A 21,020-nucleotide genomic window follows, 5' to 3' on the forward strand; every position below is an offset into this window, starting at 1 on the left:
TTGTAGATATCTAGTAGGCATATTTTAGTTATATTTAAAGGGCCTGTAGCTATACCAATGTTTTTTGTTTGTTTGTTTGGTTGGTTGGTTTTTTTGCCTGAGCCTGAAATCTGATATGCTGGTGGATCCAAGTTATTGTCTGGGGAGATGATATCATGGCTGGGAAAAGGACCAGAAAGCTAATATGGGAAAGGGGTATAAATATTGTTGACTGTAAACCCCATCAATTTGATGTGATCTGGGGGCCCATATTCAGCGTAGGTGCATGTTTGACCTCTGCATCCCTCTAGATCTGAGCTCACATTCTGTGGTCATGAGTAGGAATATTCCATGTTGCCCCAGTATCGACCCATCTTCTTCAGGTGTAGCACAGAGTATGTTGTCCACCTGCTGTTTCTGCTTATCTCTGCCCACTCCTCAAACTTTGCCCATAGATAGGGGTATATCTGATTCTCCATAGAAATCAGTCTAAGCTCTGTCCTATGATTCATTTTAACATTTTTCTAATATAGTTAAAAGTTGGGAACATTTATATCATGATTTCTGCTTTACAAAGAAATCATTCCATCTGATAAATAATATTGCAAACAGTCTTCTTTTTTTTTTTTTACTTGCTCCATTTCTGATCTGTGCCTTGTCAACCCTCCTTAGGCAACCAGGTGATCCCCCACTCCCAGAAGGTCCCCATATTGATGCCTAACTTAATGTGGACACCGAGTGGGTTTAGCACACATTATACTCCTGGGCTCAGGTATTCCTCCAGCTTCAGCCTCTTGAGTAGCTGGAACTATAGGCATACATCACCACTCTTGGCAACAATCTCTTGGTTTGTTTTTTTTTCCTCCAGGGTTATCACTGGGATTCGGTGCCTGCACCCTGAATTGGCTGCTCCTGGTGGCATCTTTTTTCCATCATTGTTGTTGCTGCTTCTATTGCTGGATAGAACAGAGTGAAATTGATAGAGGTGGGGAAGACAAACAGGGAGAGAAAGACACCTGTAGGCCCACTACACTGCTTATGAAGCGACCCCCCCTCCCCGCAGGTGGGGAGCCGGGGGCTTGAACTGGGATCCTTATGCCAGTCCTTGCACTTCGCACTCTGTGCTTAAGCCAGTGTGCTATGGCCCAGCCCCAAGTCTATTAATTTTTAATTGAGAAATTAAACAAGTGAAGCACAGAGGAGCTGGGTAATTTAGTAAATGCCACACAGCTACCCTTTGCCATCAAATCTTTTATATATCTAGTTATAGCCTATTGATCTTAAATTGTCGTCTTCTTTTTTTTTTTTTTTTTTTTTTTTTTTTTTTTTTTTTCTTTTTTTTTTTTTTATTTATTTAAATTTTTAATTTAAGAAAGGATTAGTGAACAAAGGCATAAGGTAGGAGGGGTACAACTCCACACAATTCCCACCACCCAATCCCCATAACCCACCCTCTCCCATGATAGCCTTCCCATTCTCTAGCCCTCTGGGAGCATGGACCCAGGGTCGTTGAGGGTTGCAGAAGGTAGAAGGTCTGGCTTCTGTAATTGCTTCCCTGCTGAACATGGGTGTTGACTGGTCGGTCCATACTCCCAGTCTGCCTCTCTCTTTCCCTAGTCAGGTGTGTCTCTGGGGAAGCTGAGCTCCAGGACACATTGGTGGGGTCCTCAATCCAGGGAAGCCTAGCCAGCATCCTGGTGGCATCTGGAACCTGGTGATTGAAAAGAGAGTTAACATACAAAGCCAATCAATTTGTTGAGCAAACATGGATCCCAAGATTGGAATAGTGGAGAGGAAGTGTTGGGGAGGTACTCACTGCAAACTCTAGTGTAATGCTGCTTTCAGGTATATATTTTGCAGTAGTTTATGGATACGTGTGCACATACGCTCTCTCTCACAGAAACTGGTATATGTCTAGGTTATGGGACTTTGTTAGAAAGTGAACTACCTGAGATGAAATTAGAGTGTACTATAAAAGGAAAGGTCTCACCCGAGTAATGAAGCTGAAGGGTTGTCACTCCACACGTGAAGTCTCTGGATACACTCTGAGGTGAAGCATGTTGAGATGGCAATCGTTGCTTTGGTTAGGTTGTGATCGGCGGATGCAATATTATTTGGTATGGAATGGGAGAAGCATACGGGAAAGTGAGCCCTATCCAAGGGTGCCAGGACTGGGGGAAGTAGGGGCTCTATAGTGAAGATGTGAGGTTCCTGCTGTCTTAGGGTTCAAAAAGACAATCAATAGTTAATATTACCCACACATTATTTGTTAATTGGGTTAACTTTGAAAAGTCCCTTTGTTATGGTTTGCTGTACAGTACCCAGTATCTTGTATATAGCTGTGCTATTGGAAGCTTCTAATCTACTTGGTCTAGGCTTTTGAGAGAGTCCGCATATCAAATACGTAGCCTATCTATTAAAAAGATTCAGTTTGTCTTTTGAGAACCTTTGAGACATACAATTGATTTCCCCCTCTCATATTAATTAACTACTGATTTATATGACTACATTTTGCTAGGAGTGTACATAAACACCATTCCCATCACCAAAGGACCGTGACCCATCCCTCCCGCCCATTCCCACCCCCCACTGGCCCAGGAAGCTACATGTCTACTCCTCACCACTGGGTTTTTACTTTGGTGCCCTACTTACAATTTGATCAGGTCCTGCTTTTAGTTTCCCTTTCAAATCTTCTAAGTCAGCTTCTGTTGATGAGTGGGATCATCCCATACTCATCTTTCACTTTCTGACTTAGTCCACTTAACATAATTCCTTCTAGCTCTGTCCAAGATGGGTCAGAGAAGGTGAGTTCATTGTTCTTGATAGCTGCATAGTATTCCATTGTGTATATATACCACAGCTTTCTCAGCCATTCATCTGTTGTTGGGCACCTGGGTTGCTTCCAGGTTTTAGCTATTATGAATTGTGCTGCTATGAACATAGGAGTACACACCTCTTTTTGGTTGGGTGTTATGGAGTCCTTGGGGTATAACCCCAGGAGAGGAATTATTGGGTCATATGGAAGGTCCATGTCTAGCCTTCTGAGGGTTTTCCAGACTGCTCTCCACAGAGGCTGTACCAATTTACATTCCCACCAGCAATGTAAAAGGGTTCCTCTGTCCCCACATCCTCTCCAGCATTTGTTGCTGCTGTCCTTTTTGATGTATGCCATTCTTACAGGAGTGAGGTGGTATCTTAGTGTTGTCTTAATTTGCATTTCTCTGACAATCAGTGACCTAGAGCAGTTTTTCATATGTTTGTTAGCCTTTTGGATCTCCTCTGTGGTGAGTGTTTTGTTCATTTCCTCTGCCCATTTTTGGATGGGGTCATTTGCTTTTTTGTGGCTAAGTTTGCTGAGCTCTTTATATATTTTGGTGATTAGTTTCTTGTCTGATGTCTGGCATGTAAAGATCTTCTCCCATTCTGTGAGGGGTCTCTCTGTTTGTTTAATAGTTTCTTTGGATGTGCAGAAGCTTTTCAATTTGATGTAGTCCCATTGGTTTGTTTCTGCTTTGGTCTTCCTTGCAATTGGGTTTGATTCATCGAAGATATCCTTGAGGTGTAGATGGGAAAGTGTTTTACCAATGTTTTCCTCTAAGTATTTGATTGTTTCTGGTCTGACATCTAGGTCTTTGATCCATTTGGAGTTGATTTTTGTTTCTGGTGAGATAAAGTAGTTCAATTTCATTCTTCTGCATGTTTCAACCCAGTTTTCCCAGCACCATTTATTGAAGAGAGCCTCCTTCTTCCATTTAATCCTTTGGGCCCCCTTATCAAAGATTAGATGCCCATAGGTGTTGGGATTTACTTCTGGGCTTTCAATTCTGTTCCACTGGTCTGTGTGCCTATTTTTGTTCCAGTACCATGCTGTTTTGATGATGATGGCTTTATAATATAGTTTAAGGTCTGGGAGTGTGATGCCTCCATTTCTGTTTCTTTTCCTCAAGATGGTTTTGGCAATTCTAGGTGTTTTCAGGTTCCAGATAAATGATTGTAGTGTTTGTTCTATTCTCTTAAAGAAGCTTGGTGGAACTTTGATGGGAAATTGTCGTCTTCTTAGCAACCCTTATTCTGGTTACTTTTTGCAAGCAATATTGTCCCCCTATTGTCTGTTATCAGTGTCTTTACTGGTTTCTAGCGCAATGCATTTCATTTAGGCAAGCCTGGTTGTGCACTTCTGAGGCTTTTCTGTGCTTTTTTTTTTTTTATATAGTTATTTTAGGGGTTTGTGGATTGCTAGAGGCTTTAGCTGTGTTATTGTAATAGGTAACATCTTTTCTAACTAGTGTTGAAAGCCACACAATGTAGTAAGTACCATGATTATGTCATTGTTAAAGGAACTAAGAAATTAAGTAACTTAGTCATAGTCAGAGACCTTCAAGAAGCTCCTGGGAGTGTTGCAGTCTTTCCACATCCCAAATCTGGTGTCTAGAAAATGAAAATCTTGGGGACAATAAATAGCTCATGGAGTGTTGGGTAGTATGCCACCTCCCCCTGGCTTCTGCTTAACCATATGCCTATATAGGGATTTACTGATCCAAAGCTTTGGTCTATTTACATAAATCACTTTTACATAAAGCACTCCAGGGCATTGGTGGTTCAGTGATAGGATTCTCGCCTGTTCCGCCCCCTCCTTGTCACACTCTGATTTTCACCAGTCACTTTTCTCTCCACCCTCTCTATATCACATCCTGTTTCCACCCTACTTGGAGAGTATAAAAACAGCTGCTCTTCTGATTAAAGACACCTGGAAATTGCTTTCCGGCTCCGAGAGTTCCAGAGTGTATCTCCTGCGGAAGTTAGTGCGGCACGAGTTCCTGATCCCTCTCCCACGCAGCAGCCTAGATCGGCTCCAGTTGAGTTCTCTCCAAGCCAGAGAGCACTAGCTCAGGAAGAAGTACTCTCAGGCTATCCCGGCATCGGAGGAGAGCACACGCTTTGCCATGCAGGTTAGAGGACGCAAGTTAGAGCTCCCAGCACCACATTGGAGTATTATGCAATGGGGAAAGAAGATTCATGGGTGGTGAAGTGGTACTGTGCTGTCTCCTCTTCACTCCCTCTCCACTCTATCCCTAAACCTCTCTCTCTCACCCTCTGCTCTGTTTTGAGGTGGGGGTGGGGAGTAGATGGGGTGCTTTGGAAGAGACAGAATCATCCAGACATAAAGCTCCAGCAACAATGAGAAGATGTTATCAAAACTCACAGTTACCAGAGGTCATCCATCCACCATCACTGATACAGGAAGATTCATTGCCGGAGCTGGTTAGCACTTGGATGGGAGACACCGGGAGACTGAGCACCATCGCCTTTCACATTTCAAATCTTTTTACTGTTCATTCCCTGGGCAGAATCTAAATGGTATCCAAGACTCTAGTGACAAAAAAAAAAAGTATGGAAATTGAGTGTTTTGTTTGTTTGTTTGTTTTCCAGCTGTTGCTATGCAGCAACAGAGAAAGTGAGAAAGTGCAGAAGTTACTAATGCATACTGAGTCCTAGTGTGTGATACATAGCTGTGATAATGATGTAAGAACATTTACCAGTCCTTTTCTTTTAGTGAATCAGTTTTCCTTAAACAGTTATTCCGGATAACTTTTGTTCTATGACAGTACTTCAGTCCTCATTCCTGTGTGTGCAAGAGTGCATTTATGCCTAAACTGCTCTCACTCAATTGTTTCTCTGCTGGGGAGGGAGGACTTAGCCAGATTCAACTGCCAGTCTTCAGATGATTTATTTTCTGCTTAGAGATGTACAGTTCAGTACTTTGATACCTTGGGGGAATCCTCTGAAGCTAGAGTTTCAGAGCTCATGGTATTTTCTCTGCCCCCATGCAACTTCACAGACATAACTGGTGGCTAGTGAGTCCTGTCTGGCTAGTCTTGATGTATCAGGTCTCTTGAGCCTCCACTGTCTATCCTTTGTGTCTTATACCAACTTCCAGAAGGATGTATTTCATTCAGACAAACCTGGCTGTCAGGCTTTTTTCTGTTTAATTGTTCTTCATATAGTATTGTAAGGGCATGTGGTTGCTTGTGACTTCAGTTATGGTTTTATTTTGTACAATCATTATTTATTTATTTTATTGTTACTAGAGTTATCAGTGGAGTCCAATACCTGAATAAAGAATTCTCCACTCCAGGCAGCCACTTTTCCCCCTTTTATCTGATAGAACAGAAAGTGGGATGGGATTTGGGAAGATAGAGACGGAGAGAGGAAGAGAGATACCTGCAGCACTGCTTCACCACTTATATAGCTTTCCCTCTGCAAACAGGGTCTGGGAATTTGAACCCAGATTCTTGGGTATAGTAATATACATTCAATCAGTGTATCATTCACTGCCTGTCCCCTGACCATTACTTTTTCACAAAACTCAATTAAGATGGTCATTGAATGTATCTTCTAACCAATGAGGTGTGATAGACATCAACATAGTTTAATTTTGTAAAGAAATATTGCTAATGAGTAGTAGAAAACAGGACTGGGAAAGAAATGAATATTTTCTCTAGTTTATAAGAAGAAATTTATTCTATCTTTAATGGAAAATTAATCACTCATAATTTTAATGGAAATTAATCAGACAAATAATTATCAGAGGACTTACACATCCATGCATACTTCCATTTGTAGATACTCAGAGCAGGTCCAACCATCCAAATGCTTTTGCTGTCCTTCAGCTTTCTAGCTAACAATTTAAGTAAGACCATCTTTTTACTCCAAGAGTGTGTAGTAAATCAGTTATTGTAATAAATCCTGGACTAGATCATTTATGTGCTTTTCTTTTCCTTAAAATTTATTTATTTATTTATTTATTTATTTATTTATTTATTTACCAGAGCATTGCTCAGCTCTGGCTTATGCTGGTGGTGTGGGGGGATTGAACCTGGAAACTTAGAGCCTCAGGCCTGAAAGTCTGTTTGCATAATCATTATGTTATCTCCCCCCATTCTAGCCAATAATTTAAAAGATCTTCTGCTCTTTTTTTTCTTGTTCAAATAATTTATCATTAGCAATACTTCTTGTCCATAACCAACATTTCTACATTTCTAGATGTTCTACAACATAATCTATTTAAATACCATCTATGTCGCTACCAGTACCTCTTTGGGTTAATCATTCATCCCACAAGTAGGTCCCCATTCTAAACATGATTCTAGCATGAATTTTTTTTTCTCTCACTGACTAGCGTTAATTGGGGTTTGGTGAGTTTGCATCTCTGGTGGGTTTTTGTTTGAAGAAGTGTTAAAACTCTTTTTATAAGGAATAAATGTCAATGTAAATGTAGACTTTATTTACAGAAAAGAGTAGTAACTTAAGAATGAGTACTAATAATCACCATTTGTCAGTGTATTGTGTCTTTTCCAATTATTTTTCTCTTTTTTTATGAAGAAACCTGCCTAGAATAGCTCATGGATTTTTCTCCCTTAAGTGTGCTTTCATGAAATTTCCTGGGAGATTAATTGCAATGCAAAGAATTTTGGTTATGCTATCCTGTCAATCAGCACAGATTTGTTAAAGTCATTCATGTTATAAATTCCCTTGTATTCATAATCTCTTACTCAGAGTTAATTCTGTGGGACAGTGTATCAGTGTGGGCAGGGTGTCTTCTATCAATGTAGTGTTTCTTTTCTTTTTTTTCTTTTTTCAGCCTCCAGGATGATTTCAGGGGATCAGTGCCTGCACTATGAATCCACTGCTCCTGTTGGTCATCCCCCCCATTTTATTGGATAGGCCTATCTATTTTAGACTTACCTACCATTACACCTTTCTGATGTTTTTTATTGTTACTGGGCCTTCACCACTCCTGACCAACACACACACACACACACACACACGCACACACACACACACACACACACACACACACACACACGGGGAGAGAGAGAGAGAGAGAGAGAAAGAGAGAGAGAGAAAGAACCACTGCACTACAGCTTCCTCCACTGTTCCACTGTGGTGGAGGTCAGGCTCAAACTTGGGTCATGAATATATAACAAAACTAGAGGCACACTATCCATGTTGGCTATTTTGCTGACCCAATAAGTTATTCACTTCTAATGAAAATTATTCAATTTATTGACTCAAAAGAATCATGTGAAATTGTTTTCTCCTTCTCTTTCTCTTTCTTCTTCTCCTCCTTCTCTTTCTTCTTCTCCTTCTCCTTCTTCTTTCTTGCTATTTTCAATTTTTCCAATTTGAACTCAGCCAGCAGTGCCACAGCTGATCAGACTGCATGGGTTTTAATAAGCACTCCTATTTCTGGGAGGATAATAAGCAAGTCTGGAGGGCAAGGTCATATTCTCAAAGCCTGCCAGGCATGAGGCAAAGATTAAAATTTTAGGGCAGACTTGAGGCTAGGAGGAAGCTACAGTTTTTCACTGTGAGTTTCCTCAGAGTGTCATTAGCTTACCAAGAAGAACACAAAGTGGATTACATTTAATGATAGAAACAAAGTAGAACTCACGTATCTTTAATATTTTTGGTATCATTTTGTTTATTTGTTGGAATAGTAGAATTTTGGTCTAAAACAAGTGTCTTAGCATGACTGTGTTTCTTAGTATTGCCAGACACAGAATATATTGGGTTTTTTTTTTCTTCCCTAATTATTTCCATGGAATATAGCTTTACTTTATAAGTAGTTCCCAAGGTAGCATATAAATGATAGAATCCTTATGGTATAAATAATGTTCTTAGTATTCCATTTGGTGCCAGTGGTGGCATCTTAGTACATTAGGACTTCTTATTATCTTCATTACAGATCCTATAAATAATCATTGGACTGTTCACCCTTACAAAATAGGTGTGGAAACTAAGTCACTGTAGATTTCAATGACTTGCTCTAATTAAAATAATAATGGATGGGAAGGGCTATGATGATATATCAGACTCACTGCTTAATTCAAGGCACCACCCTGGCCAGCTCCTTTGTGAAGGGGAGCCCTTTGCCTCATTTGTTGAGTGAGAAAATTTTGAATCCAGAAAGATAAGTGATTTTGTCAAGGGCAAGTCTACAGAAACCCATTCACCATACTGTATGAAAGAGCTCCCTTTGTTATTGCTCCACCTTGCATGTTTGGTCAATGTTTAAGAACAGCAGCTGCAATTGCCAAGTAGCCAGGGTGTCTTTCTGATGAGTTAGTGTGGCATTGAAGTCGACATTGATGAGCAGGGCTCACTTCACAGGCCAAGGAGAGCGTCTACATTTGTTTCATAGCCCCAGTCATTTAAATCTGCTTGTAAATTGAGGGAGGATGGGTCCTGGGCAGAGGTCAGCATCTGATTCCTGAGTTCTCCTTTCACCCAGATTTGCCCCATTCTGTTACTTAAGCAAAGGCCACACTAAACCCCCTTGGATTCACAGCCCCTGTCATTCCTGCAGTCCCCAAGCACCCTCTGGTTGCTGTGTCAGCAACTGGATGCTCGCCCGGGCTCTGCAGGACTCTGGAGTCTGAAGCTTGCTGGCCCGGAGGCACGAGTGCTGCCAGATGTGTTTGTAACAAATGACAAGAGTTGCTACTGTGCAATTATAATGGCACAGAAATAAGTCGGGGAATGATTCCTCCCACTGGGGCTGGAATCCAGAGTAACTGAGGCAGCAAACAAACTTCTTTTTTTGTGTGTGAGATGGGACTAGGGTTCCATGACATCTCTTCAGGAATATCCTCCTACTGTGTGACCAGATCTTTCTGACTTGTGTAAAAGGTAAGGACTAAAAGCAGACTGTCTAGAAGTTGGTACCTAAAAGGTGGCCTTTACATCACTAGCACTCAGATCTTGGTTAGAAATGTAGAATCCTAGGACCCAACCCAGACCTACTGAATCAAAATCTTTTACTTCAATAAGACCTCCAGAAAGTTTGTTTGTATATTTGAAAATATGACCTAAAGGGCATTTATGGGTCTGGAGAGAATCTTAGGGGATTGTGAGACTTCCATTTGGGGGCAATGATATGTCCTCTCTACTTTGTAGTATCACTTGTTCACATGAAATGGGAGTTTTTACCTCTAGTACTGGAGGGTATAGTGATACTAACACTCTTGTCTTTTCTGGCCTGGAGTTGATGTTTTCAAAGTGATACACATCAAGACAGGGATGTAACAGTTGTGTCCAGGGATTTAACACAGCGGGACTTTCTCCTGGCAGACCTTGCACCCCATGGCCCTCTACACAGCATCTACTTAGTTACTATTACTGCTACTTCATACCTGATATTCAATGAAGCCCACAGCTGCTCTGCATGGGGGAGCCACACAACTAATGGAGGTGCAGCAGACTGAAAATGATGTTGTGGCTATTAACATTTTTATGGGTGGACTGCTTTGCAAAGCTGAGGGGAAGTATTACTCTTCTAGGATTAATATACTTAACAAAAAGTCTGCTAGGAGGGGAGGTTTCTGCTGATAAAATATAATTCTGTTGATTTATCTAATAATGAAGACTTGAAATTACAGGAATCAATGTGTATGTGAAATCCATTGTTATTTGGTTAATTATGTTTTGCCAGCAGTACGGGGAAGCACTTTTTGCTCAGTGTAGCCAAATGTGTTTCGGCCAAACTCCTGTATTTTTTTTTTAATATTTATTTATTTATTTGTGTTGCCCTCATTTTTATTGTTATCATAGTTATTATTGTTGTTGTTTTTGATGTCGCCATTGTTGGATAGGACAGAGAGAAAATGGAGAGAGAAGGGGAAGACAGAGAGGGGAGAGAAAGATAGACACCTGCAGACCTGCTTCACCACTTGTGAAGCGACTCCCTTGTAGGTGGGGAGCCGGGGGCTCAAACCAGGATCCTTACACCAGTCCTTGCACTTTGCGCTGCATTAGCTTAACCCGCTGTGCTACCACCCGACTCCCTGAAAACTCCTGTATTGTAAGTAAGTGATAGGCGTAAATGTAGATCAAGACAAAGGCACCTAAAATTTCAAGTTCCCAGACACATGACACATCTAGAGTTAAGACCATCCTGTCTTCCTCTACCCTGGGGGTGGTGGGTAGGGGGATGTGGCATCTAGGTGTATTTCCTCTAGAGTGGTAATTCTCTTTTTATTTTTATTTATTTGTTAATAATTTTCATTAGTGACTTAATAATAATTACTATAACTGAGATACAATTCTACACAGTTCCCACCACCTGAGTTCTATGTCCCTCCATTGGAAGCTTGCTTATTCTTTATTCCTATCTGGGAGTATGGCCCAACAGTCTTTATGAGGTACAGAAGGTGAGTCTGACTTCTGAAATTGCTTCTGCACTAAATAGGGATGTTCGCTGATCAATCCATACCCCCAACCTGATTCTGTCTTTTTCTAGTGGGGTGGAACTCTGAAGAGGTGAGGTTCCAGGACATATTGGTGAGGTCACCTTCCCATGGAGCTCAGGCTGGTATCATGATAGTATTGGCACTTGGTGGCTAAAAGGCAGCAAGATATAAAGCAACGTGTTCAATAAATAAATGGAAACCCAAAGCTAGGAATAGAGCAAATAAAACTAGGGGTCTTCGTGTGGGAAGAAGCTGGGAAGTCTATTTTAGGTTCCATGTGACCCATGCCTTTAGTAATTTTTGCCTGAGCTTGATAGCTAACATGCAGGTGGACTAAAAGTATTGTCTGGGAAGATGGTGTCAGAGTTGAAATCTGGATTAGGGCAGAGAGTCTCTGAAATACGAGGAAATTATATAAATACATTAACTGTTAACCCCATCGATCTGACCTAGGGCCCATGCCTATTCATATTTAGCACAGAAGCCTGTGTAACTTCTGAGTCCCTGTTAGTCTTAAGCTCAAAGTCCATGGCCACAGTTAAGAACATTCTAGGTTGCACTCATTTCAGGACCAGTCTTCCTCAAGTGGCACAGTAGGTTGACCCAGCCTCCCCTCTGAGAGTGGGGTAGTGCCTACCATCCTGTCGCAGCTCTGCAGTGAGAGCAAGGTCCTGGAGAGGCCCACAAGATGGCTTATGATGACGTGCCTAATGGAAGTGACCAGTGATGGTGGAGAGAGAAATCTATTAGAGGTCTAGTTATTAACTGGGATAATTTTATACCTTCCTTTAATACCCCATGAATTGTTTCAGAATATCTGGAGAAAGTTTAGTCCTTAGAACTGTCAGAGGTTATGGAATCAGATAAGTATCATAGTGCCCACAACAACCCTCACCCTCACCCACCCCAAGTCGAAAGCTTTCTGACTCAAAGCATCAGTAGCGCTGAGGTTGAGAAGCTATAGAGATTTCTTATCTATAATGCTGAACTAGACAACTGGGTCAAGCGCATATCCTCCCAGGATATCTACTTAGGATGAAATTGGGGGTAAACATGCAACAGAAGAGACTGGATGCCTGTCATGCTTATGGCTTTTGCCATTCAAGTTCATAGATGGTGTGTGTGTGTGTGTGTGTGTGTGTGTGTGTGTGTTTCTTCCTTTTTAATGCTAAATAACCCACAGGCTTCTGCCACCTGTCTATCCTTGATAGTGATCCTATAGTTAGAATCACTCTCAGCTATCGTTTTGGAAGGTCTAACCTTCACTATAGTTTCAGGTTTACTAACAACAGGCCGGAAATTGACTCTCTTAATACGTTCATGTTCTAATTCCCATATAAGCCTGTAAGTACATCACTTTATATTGGCAAAGTGAGTTAAGTCAAAGATTCTGAGATGAGGAAATTCTCCCGGATTATTCACTGGGAGCCTACTATGACCACTTACATCATTAGAAGTAAATGATGGAGACAGGAGAGTCAGAGCTTTAGTACAGCTGGGTTTGATAGTGGACTGACGTTTGATGAAGGAACCACAAGCGACCTCTAGAAATAGGAAATCGGTCCACCTCTAGATGTTGGACAAGTCAAAGAAAATGATTCTTCCTCGGAGGCTCAAAAAGAAACATTGTACTAAAACTGATTTTAGTATGATTTAATTCATCTTTTAAAAATAGCTATTCATGATTTTTGTGAGAGAGGAATAAAAGAGAAACCATAGCACCACTTGTTTCTGGTATATGGTAATGTCCTGTATTTAGCCTGAAATGTCTTTTCTCACACCGGTTATCTCCTTAAGCCCCGGTCAGCTCCATTTTGGACAGCTGCCCTCCACAACTTCAAGATAATGAATTTGTATTATTCTAAGTCACTAAATTTGTGGTAACAGCAATAGAGAACTAATGTATTGATCAATGATTCGCCTCTTGATGTCACACTCTATAATAGGATTTTATCATTCATTCATTCTACAATTACTTGATTGCTTATTATGTGTCAGGTATTATTCTGAATGCTTGGGACAGAACAGTGGTCAATATAGACCATGTTCCTGATTTAATCCAATGACCAATACATAATAAATATGTGTAAATATGTAAGTGATGCATAACTGTTAAGTACTATGAAATAAAATTGAAGTAGGGAAAAGAGCCAAGGTCCAGGGCTATTTCCTAGGATGTATCATTCAGGGAAGACTTCTGTGATGAGGTTCTGTCAGGAGGGACCTCAGCGAAGTGAGGGATAAACTCCTGTAGGTATTGAAAGTAGAGTGTTCTCAGAAAAGGAAACAGCATAAGCACAGGCCTTAAACTAGAAGTTTGCTAGAGAGGTTCAAAGTATTGGGGGAGGGGGGTAGTGTGGATAATGATAATAATTACCTCACAATACTGTTAAGAGAATTCCGGGCAATGTACATGAACTCCCTTGGTGAACTGCAAAGCACTTTGTAAATATTAGTTATTATCATTGCTGTGGTCCCTCAGAGTGCATTTGTGGGACTGCCAAGTGCCCCAAAGGGTGACCTTCATTTTTTTGTCTGTACAAATGTGAAGAAGAAACAGCTGTTGGCCTGAAGCTCCGGAAATTATGCACAGAGGTCCAGAAATAGGAACATTTCCCTAATATGGAGCTGGCGATGATTCTGTGTGTGCCCTTGAGATTGTCAGTCTTGCAGGCATGGTGAGGGCAGGGAGGGGAGATCAAGGCTGCTACGGCCAACCTCACCTTTTACACTTCTGCGATTCTTGGACTTGCTCACCACAAGCTCAGTGGGACTTATCAAAGTCAAGTTGTCTTTCACAAGGCCATCATGGGAAACAAAGCATATACAGGGATTAGAAGTCTATAGTCCCTACCTAGTTAGGGACCAGTGAGAAGCACTTGGAATAACCTTTGGTAGCCAAGCCCTGCCAGCAACAAATCTCTTAGAAGGAATCAAGTTCTTCCCAAGGATGGAATTGAAAAACTTGAAGTATAATCCCTACACTTCTTTTCCAAGGCAGGTGGTGAATTAGGCTAGCTTTTATAAAAGGTTGAGGAAATTAAAATTTGTATTTGAAAGCAGGACTCCTCAGCAGCTGGAGGTGGGAGTGGTAGATGGAGGAGGCTCAGGGGGTGAAACCCCTATAAGGTCTGAGTTTTGAGCCAACTCCATGCCTATCCATTAACATTATAGGTTTAAGGAGCTTCTTCGGTGCATTTTGTATCTTTAATCTTGTAATGACCATGGCAAGGTCATAGATGATGTGTGTGTGTTTCATCTTTCTTTGTGCTGGATAATCCACCTGTAACTGAAAGGCATTTCAATCATTAATTTGATTATCATGCTACATTTTTTTTCTGCTTAAATGAGTTTCTCTAAGCTATCTTATCCTACTTTTTGATGGGTAAATGAAATATCTTCAGAATTGAAAGATTAATGTGTATACTTTATCATCTGAGGGGGGAGGCTTTCTCTTTTTAGGCACATAAAAGTGAAAAAAAACTGTAGCAAAAGTAAAATGAAAATCCTTAACCCTCCCACTCTTTCAGGGAAAGAAGAAGCTCTTTCATAAGAACTTACTTCAGTCAATCAATGTTTTCTGTAGTCTGGCTAGAGTTTAAGAGGAAAGAGAGAGGAAGTCTGTGTCCCTTCAGCAATTCCAAAGCACAAGAACTGAAAATTAAAAGAGGCTGATATCAGTGTATGCTTTGACTTCTGTGCTAGGAGAACGTTTCCTCGAAAACTTGGGAAAGTTAGCCAAACCAGACAGAAACGAGGCAAGCATCCAGGAACAACAGCTAGGAAAACTCTAAGTAGCTATAACCTCTTAGATAGTGGTATACAGGCAGCTTCTCCAGTCCTCAAGGTCAGAACAGAGTTCTATCTGGCTTCTCTCTTCTTCTTTTTGAAAGAAGAAGCAAAGCAAAGTACTGCAGAGTACTGAGAAAAAATAAATTCCAACGTTGCCTTTCCAGCGTTGAAGTGCTTTGATAACTCTTGCCTTTTATTCTCTTAAGACTTTGATGGTATATTTTAATGCCATGGACTAGGAGAATTCCCCTGTATTATATGATATAAATATGCTAGCGAAGAGTAATTCTAAAGCAAGCTTTTACAAAGGACTTAAATACATCAGAATTATCTAGACTGGCATATTTATTCATTTCTCAGAGTAATGGTGATTAGTAGATGCCAAGCTCCTAACTAAGGGACAAGGGGAGCAGGTGTATGATAAGACTTCATTCTGGGCTTCCTCAAACTCATCTCATAGAAGGGAGACAGGCAATTTTGCAAATAAACAAGTATGTAGTTAAATTACAAATTATTCCACACCTTATGAAAGAAACAGATACGGTATTGTTGTTAGAGAGGTAGTACTGGCTGGTAAGGGATGAAGAACCAACTTTGAGTGACCAGGGATAACCTTCCAAAGATTATAGCTGAGACCAGAAGAAGAAAAGGCATCAGGTGTATTGTTATAGCCCAGAATAGAAATAATTTAAATTCCAACTACTCTGAGAAGATGGAAAGGTCTGTTTTACAATGAGAAACGTTGATCTATGGAGGAGGCTATCACCTTGTGGGTCCCTGATTCTCTCTCCCTACCTTCTGCATTTTATATTCCCTTTTCCTTGATTTTATTCTCCTTGGCTATTAGTAACATCTGACATACTTTCTAATTTGCTTATTTATTTGGTTTATTGCCTGTCTCCCTTGCTGGCGTGTGAGCTCTTTAAGGACCTGCATTTTCTCCTTTTAATTCATGATGACTGTCCCCACTGCCTGAAAGACTACGAGGTGTTCCATGAATACCATTTCTACTACATTATTTCTTTTTGCCCCTGGAGAGGAAAATGGTATAGAAAAAAGATCAAGGATTTTTGAAAACTCTCATATCTGGAATAATATGTTATACTTCACAGATTTGTTGTGAGATTTAAATGAGAAAAATTCCATGGTGTTATATAATAAGGGCTGGGAAATGATCATTTTCTAGTCCTTTCCCATTTCTCTTTTCTTCAGTGCATGCAGTAAGGGTCAGGGCTACAAGCATTGGGAGATAGAACAAGGCCACATTTAGTGTTTTTCTCTTGTTGGGATTCCTTAGTCTCTTTCTTGTTTTTTTTGTTTGTTTGTTTTTGGTTTTGTTTTTGTTTTTCCAAACTGCACCCAGTTCAGTTCTTTCAAAATGTCCCATTCAACCTAGTTGACTGTCATCTGGGAGCTTCAGAATTGGTGCCTATGTAGTAATAAGAAGCAGCCAATTTATCTGCAGCCAGTTTACACTGACCCCCCTTAGGTAGGGCAACTGTGTCAGGAGCTGACTAGCACTTCTTACCATGAGAGAGTGAGAGTGTGCAAAAAAGAAAAAAAATATGTAAAAGGCCACTGCCACTCTGCATGTAAGAACAGATTCTGTTTCCCCTGCTGGTGATCAGGAAATAGTGCCACCACCTGCCTAAAAAGAAGGGGGTGTATTTATTTATTTATTGCAAGAAAGTAAGAGAGAGCAGAGCACAACTCAGTTCTGGCATGTGTAGTGCCATAATTCCATCCTGGGACCTTATAAGTGTGCAAATCCTGGGTTCCACTGCTCAGTTATCTCCATGTGTCTTTTTACCCATTCCTTTTTTGTGCTTTCTGAACACTGCGAAGAAAAGGCTTTTAGTAGTAACAATGGAAGAATGAAACTTTACAATAAGCATAGAGAGAGGAGAGAGTATAGATAGGCCTGGGTCAGGCAAAGAGAAGAAAGGCAATAGGAGAATGAATAGGAAAGTGAAGGCAAGTAGAGCGATAAGGTCTATGGAGACAGTTGGGTATTAGCATGTCATAGCCACAGAGAAGATGTTAACATTAAGATAAGTGAAAACTCTAGCTTGGCAGTATCTCTACTTCGGGATACTCTCTTATGACTAACATATACTAAGCAGTATGTCAAGAATTTTGCAATAGATTATATCCCTTGTCCTTTCCTTTCTGTTTCCTGACATGACTATGTTAAAAATTACTCAGTAGGTCCTCTTCTATTCAGAGTAAATGAATATCCTTAGGAGAGCCACTTGTCACCCATATTTCTCTTTAGGATCTACTTCCTACACACATCTTCAAAAGGACTTTCTCCCACTCTTTCCTTCCTCGTTCCTTTACAACCACATTGACCTTCTGGATATTCTCCATCCAGCTTATTGCCCTGTTTCCAAGTCTTTACACTGACTTTTGACTTTTTGAAGGAACTGCCTTTGGAGCACCTCTCCCTTTACTTCCTTCCAGAGCAAAAGTCCTCCCACCATTGACAACTCCTTATGAAATGCCTGTGCCTCACTTCCATCACTTTCTTCCTCTATCCATCCTCCCCATTTTGCTTTAACTTCCCATATTACTTATTACAGCATGGCATATAATATCCCTTTATATCACGTATTTCTTTTTGATGTCAGCCTGTAAATGCATTTATGTGAACTTTCTCCTTGATTCATACTAGATTCATGAATGCTATGTCTTCCTAATAGCCCTAAAAAGTAGATACTGCTTTGTATTTCCAACTGTGCAAGAGAGAAGAATTATATATTCATTATGTCAGTTAGTTTTCGAACCTAAGAAACAAGCTTCAAATAGAGAACTTCCTTGGTGGTGGCACACCTGGTTGAGCATACATGTTAGAATGTACAAGCCCTCTGTCCCCACCTGCAGGAGGAAAGCTTCACAAGTGGTGAAGCAGGTCTCATGTGTCTCTCTGTCTGTCCTCTCTTTCTCCCACTTCCCTCTCAATATCTGTCTATCTCAAATAAACAAAGCTTAAAAAAAAAAAAAAAGGAGAAAATGTCCAAGGTTCAGGACCCATGTTCTTCAGGACTGTGCTAGGTGGTTTCCTAGGGGTTTACCAAACTTGGAGGTTTCCATAATACCTAGTTCATGGACTCAAAAAATTACTATTATAGTCATCATGTAGTTAATTACTATTTACATCATTTGCTTACTTGTTACTAGTTATAACCCAACTAGAAAGTTTCAATTGAAATTGTATCTTTCATATATCGTAATTTTTAAAGAAAGACCATCTAAAATTCAGGAATAAGGCAGAAAGGTCATTTTAACTGCCATACCAGAACACTAACATGCCTTCCTGAGGGTTGTCTGACCTTGTTTGGAGAGGATAATTGTATTTGACTCGGTGATTATCATTGATCACTGTCCAGATTCTTTATAGAGTTTTATGTTAATATATAGAAAACCAATAAAACAAACTACTTTTCAGTAGAGAGGAATTGACATCTGTGATAATCAAAAATGTCAAGGTTTTACTTTTCTCAAGATGAATACAAAGTTTTAGATATGCATACATACATATAAGTGCATTTTAAAGAAAAATATTAATCTGGAAATCTATTTTCCATCCATCTACTTTCTTTTTTTTTCATTACTGATGTAATATTGACTTAAAAAATTATATGTCAACAGGGGCATAATTCCACACTGTTCCCACCACCAGAGTTTTGAGTTTCCAATCCCTCAACTGTAAACTACATACAGCAGTTTTTCTAAGGTTGCAGATATGGGTTAACTATTATTTCTGCAACTGTCTATATTTTTATATAATTGTCTTTTTTTAAAAAAAAGTCCTGTCTACCCTTCCTTTCCAAGCTACACATCACTCTATCATTACATGTAAATATCTCTCTCTTTGTTTACTCTTCTTTCTCTGGGTCCTGATGGAATTGGGGTTCAGAGCCTTCTTCTCCTCTTCCTCCTGTAACTTCTCCCCAACTGGGAGTACGTATCAAAAATATTTTTGGGGTGCAGACGGTGGGAATTCTGGCTTCTGGCTTCTCTGTTGGACATGGGCATTAGAAGGTCTTCTGGCTTCTCTGTTGGACATGGGCATTAGAAGGTCGATCCATATCCCCATTCTGTTTCTAAAGGACTTCATTCTGGTTGCTTGTTTTTAACCAGAGCACTGCTCAGCTCTGGCTTATGATGGTGCAAGGGATTGAACTTGAGACTTTGGAGCCTCAAGCTTGAGAGTCTGTATGCTATCTGCCCCCCCTTCTATTTACCTACTTACCTGCCAGTTGCAAGTATTCTCTTTTGAATCAGTTTTATTATCTTGTTTGTGACTTCACTGAAGATTTGAATGTCTCTGACATGCCTTTTAAATATTTGTATGCAAGTGTTTATATTTTAACTTTGTTAAATATATGTTTAGCATGTTGCATTCATACTATTTATTCCATATTCTATATACATACATTATGAATATATACGAGAAGAATTATAATAAACATAAACAGCATAATTGATCTATTGTATGGTGTGTTGTGCTGTGCTTTCTTTCCTAGACTATAAAATTGGTGTTGTCTAAGCTGTTTAAATCCTAGCAAATCCTAACAATCTTCTAGTTTCTATGCTGTTACCTTTCCTAAAATTATGTATTTATAATTTATTAATTTGCTAAACTTTTACACACTAGTAATAAAGAGGGTTTATCTTAGCGGTAATGGAACCAGGACTCTAGAGTCATATTCTTGAGTTCAAAGTCTTCCTTCTCTCTTATTTGCTCTATAAGTGTGATGGTTAATTTTATGTGTTGGGGCCAGGTGGTGGTATACCTGGCTGAGCACACATGCTACAATGCACAAGGACCCAGGTCCGAATCCCTAGTCATCACTAGCGGGGAAAAGCTTTGCAAGTGGTGGAGCAGTGTTGCAAGTGTCTCTCTCCCTCTCAGTTTCTTGCTTTCTCTATCTAATAAATAAATAAAGATAATAAAAAAGTTATGAATCAACCTTACTTGGAAGTGAGTGCACAGTTGGTAGAATAAGCATTATATAGTTGTCTGTTTGTAAGGTATTTCTCTGTGAGATAAAACTTTGAATCAATATATTAAGTCAAGGAGATTGCTTTCCTCAATTTTGGTGGAATTAATTCAATCTGTAGATGACCCAAATTAAAAGAGAGAGACTGATTAAAAAATAATTATTCCAGGGCTAGGTAAGGTAGTGCTCCCTGTTGACAGCACATGGACCTGGGTTCAATCCACTGGTACCCAGCTGAGGGGGAAGTTTTACAAGTGCTGAAGCAGCGCTGCCAGTGTCTCTATCTCCCTCTCTATTTCTCCCTTACCCATCTTTTCTTCTTCTTTTTTTTTTTTTTTGCCTTGAGGTTTATCACTGGGACTCAGTGCCAACACTATGAATCCACTGCTATTGGAAGCCATTTTTTTCCATCTATTTTATTGGATAGGACAGAGAGAAATTGAGAATTGAGAAGAGGGAAAGATAGAGTGGGACAGAAAAAGACACCTGCAGACCTGCTTCACTGTTTGGGAAGTGACCCCCCCCTCCCCCTGCAGGTGGGAAGCCGGTGGCTTGACCCAGGATCCTTGCATGGGTTCTTGTGCTTTTTACTATGTGTGCTTAACCCAGTGCTTTATAGTCTTGTGCTATTTCTGTCTCCATCCAGTAAATAAATAAAATGTAAATAAATAAGTAAATAAATAAAAATACTAACAATTTTTCCCCACTGTCTGCTGAAATATCATTTTTTCTCCTACTTCTGAACCTGAAACTCACTCTACCCATCTGTCCTCTTGGTTGATTCTCTGAGTTAGACAAGAACTTTGCTACTGGCACTTCCAAATTTCCAATTTACTCACTGGAATTCTTAGCCTGTTCTCACTTAAGCTAATCTACCTCTCTACAATTATAAGTATTGGTTGATAGATATGGATATAAATATATAGATACAGATCTAGGTACGGATAGAGATATTTGTCTAGCAGGGTTGATTTGTCTTTGCCTGTATACA

General features: G+C 40.1%; 1 protein-coding gene across 2 annotated transcripts in view; it reads left to right on the forward strand.

Moving 5' to 3' along the window:
* The window catches only part of ST6GALNAC3 (ST6 N-acetylgalactosaminide alpha-2,6-sialyltransferase 3), a 719,129-nt gene that overhangs the window by 336,836 nt on the left and 361,273 nt on the right, over window positions 1-21,020 (forward strand). The gene's annotated exons all lie outside the window — the stretch shown is intronic.

Source organism: Erinaceus europaeus, chromosome 11, assembly GCF_950295315.1.
Source record: "Erinaceus europaeus chromosome 11, mEriEur2.1, whole genome shotgun sequence".
In the NCBI taxonomy this organism is placed as follows: domain Eukaryota; kingdom Metazoa; phylum Chordata; class Mammalia; order Eulipotyphla; family Erinaceidae; genus Erinaceus; species Erinaceus europaeus.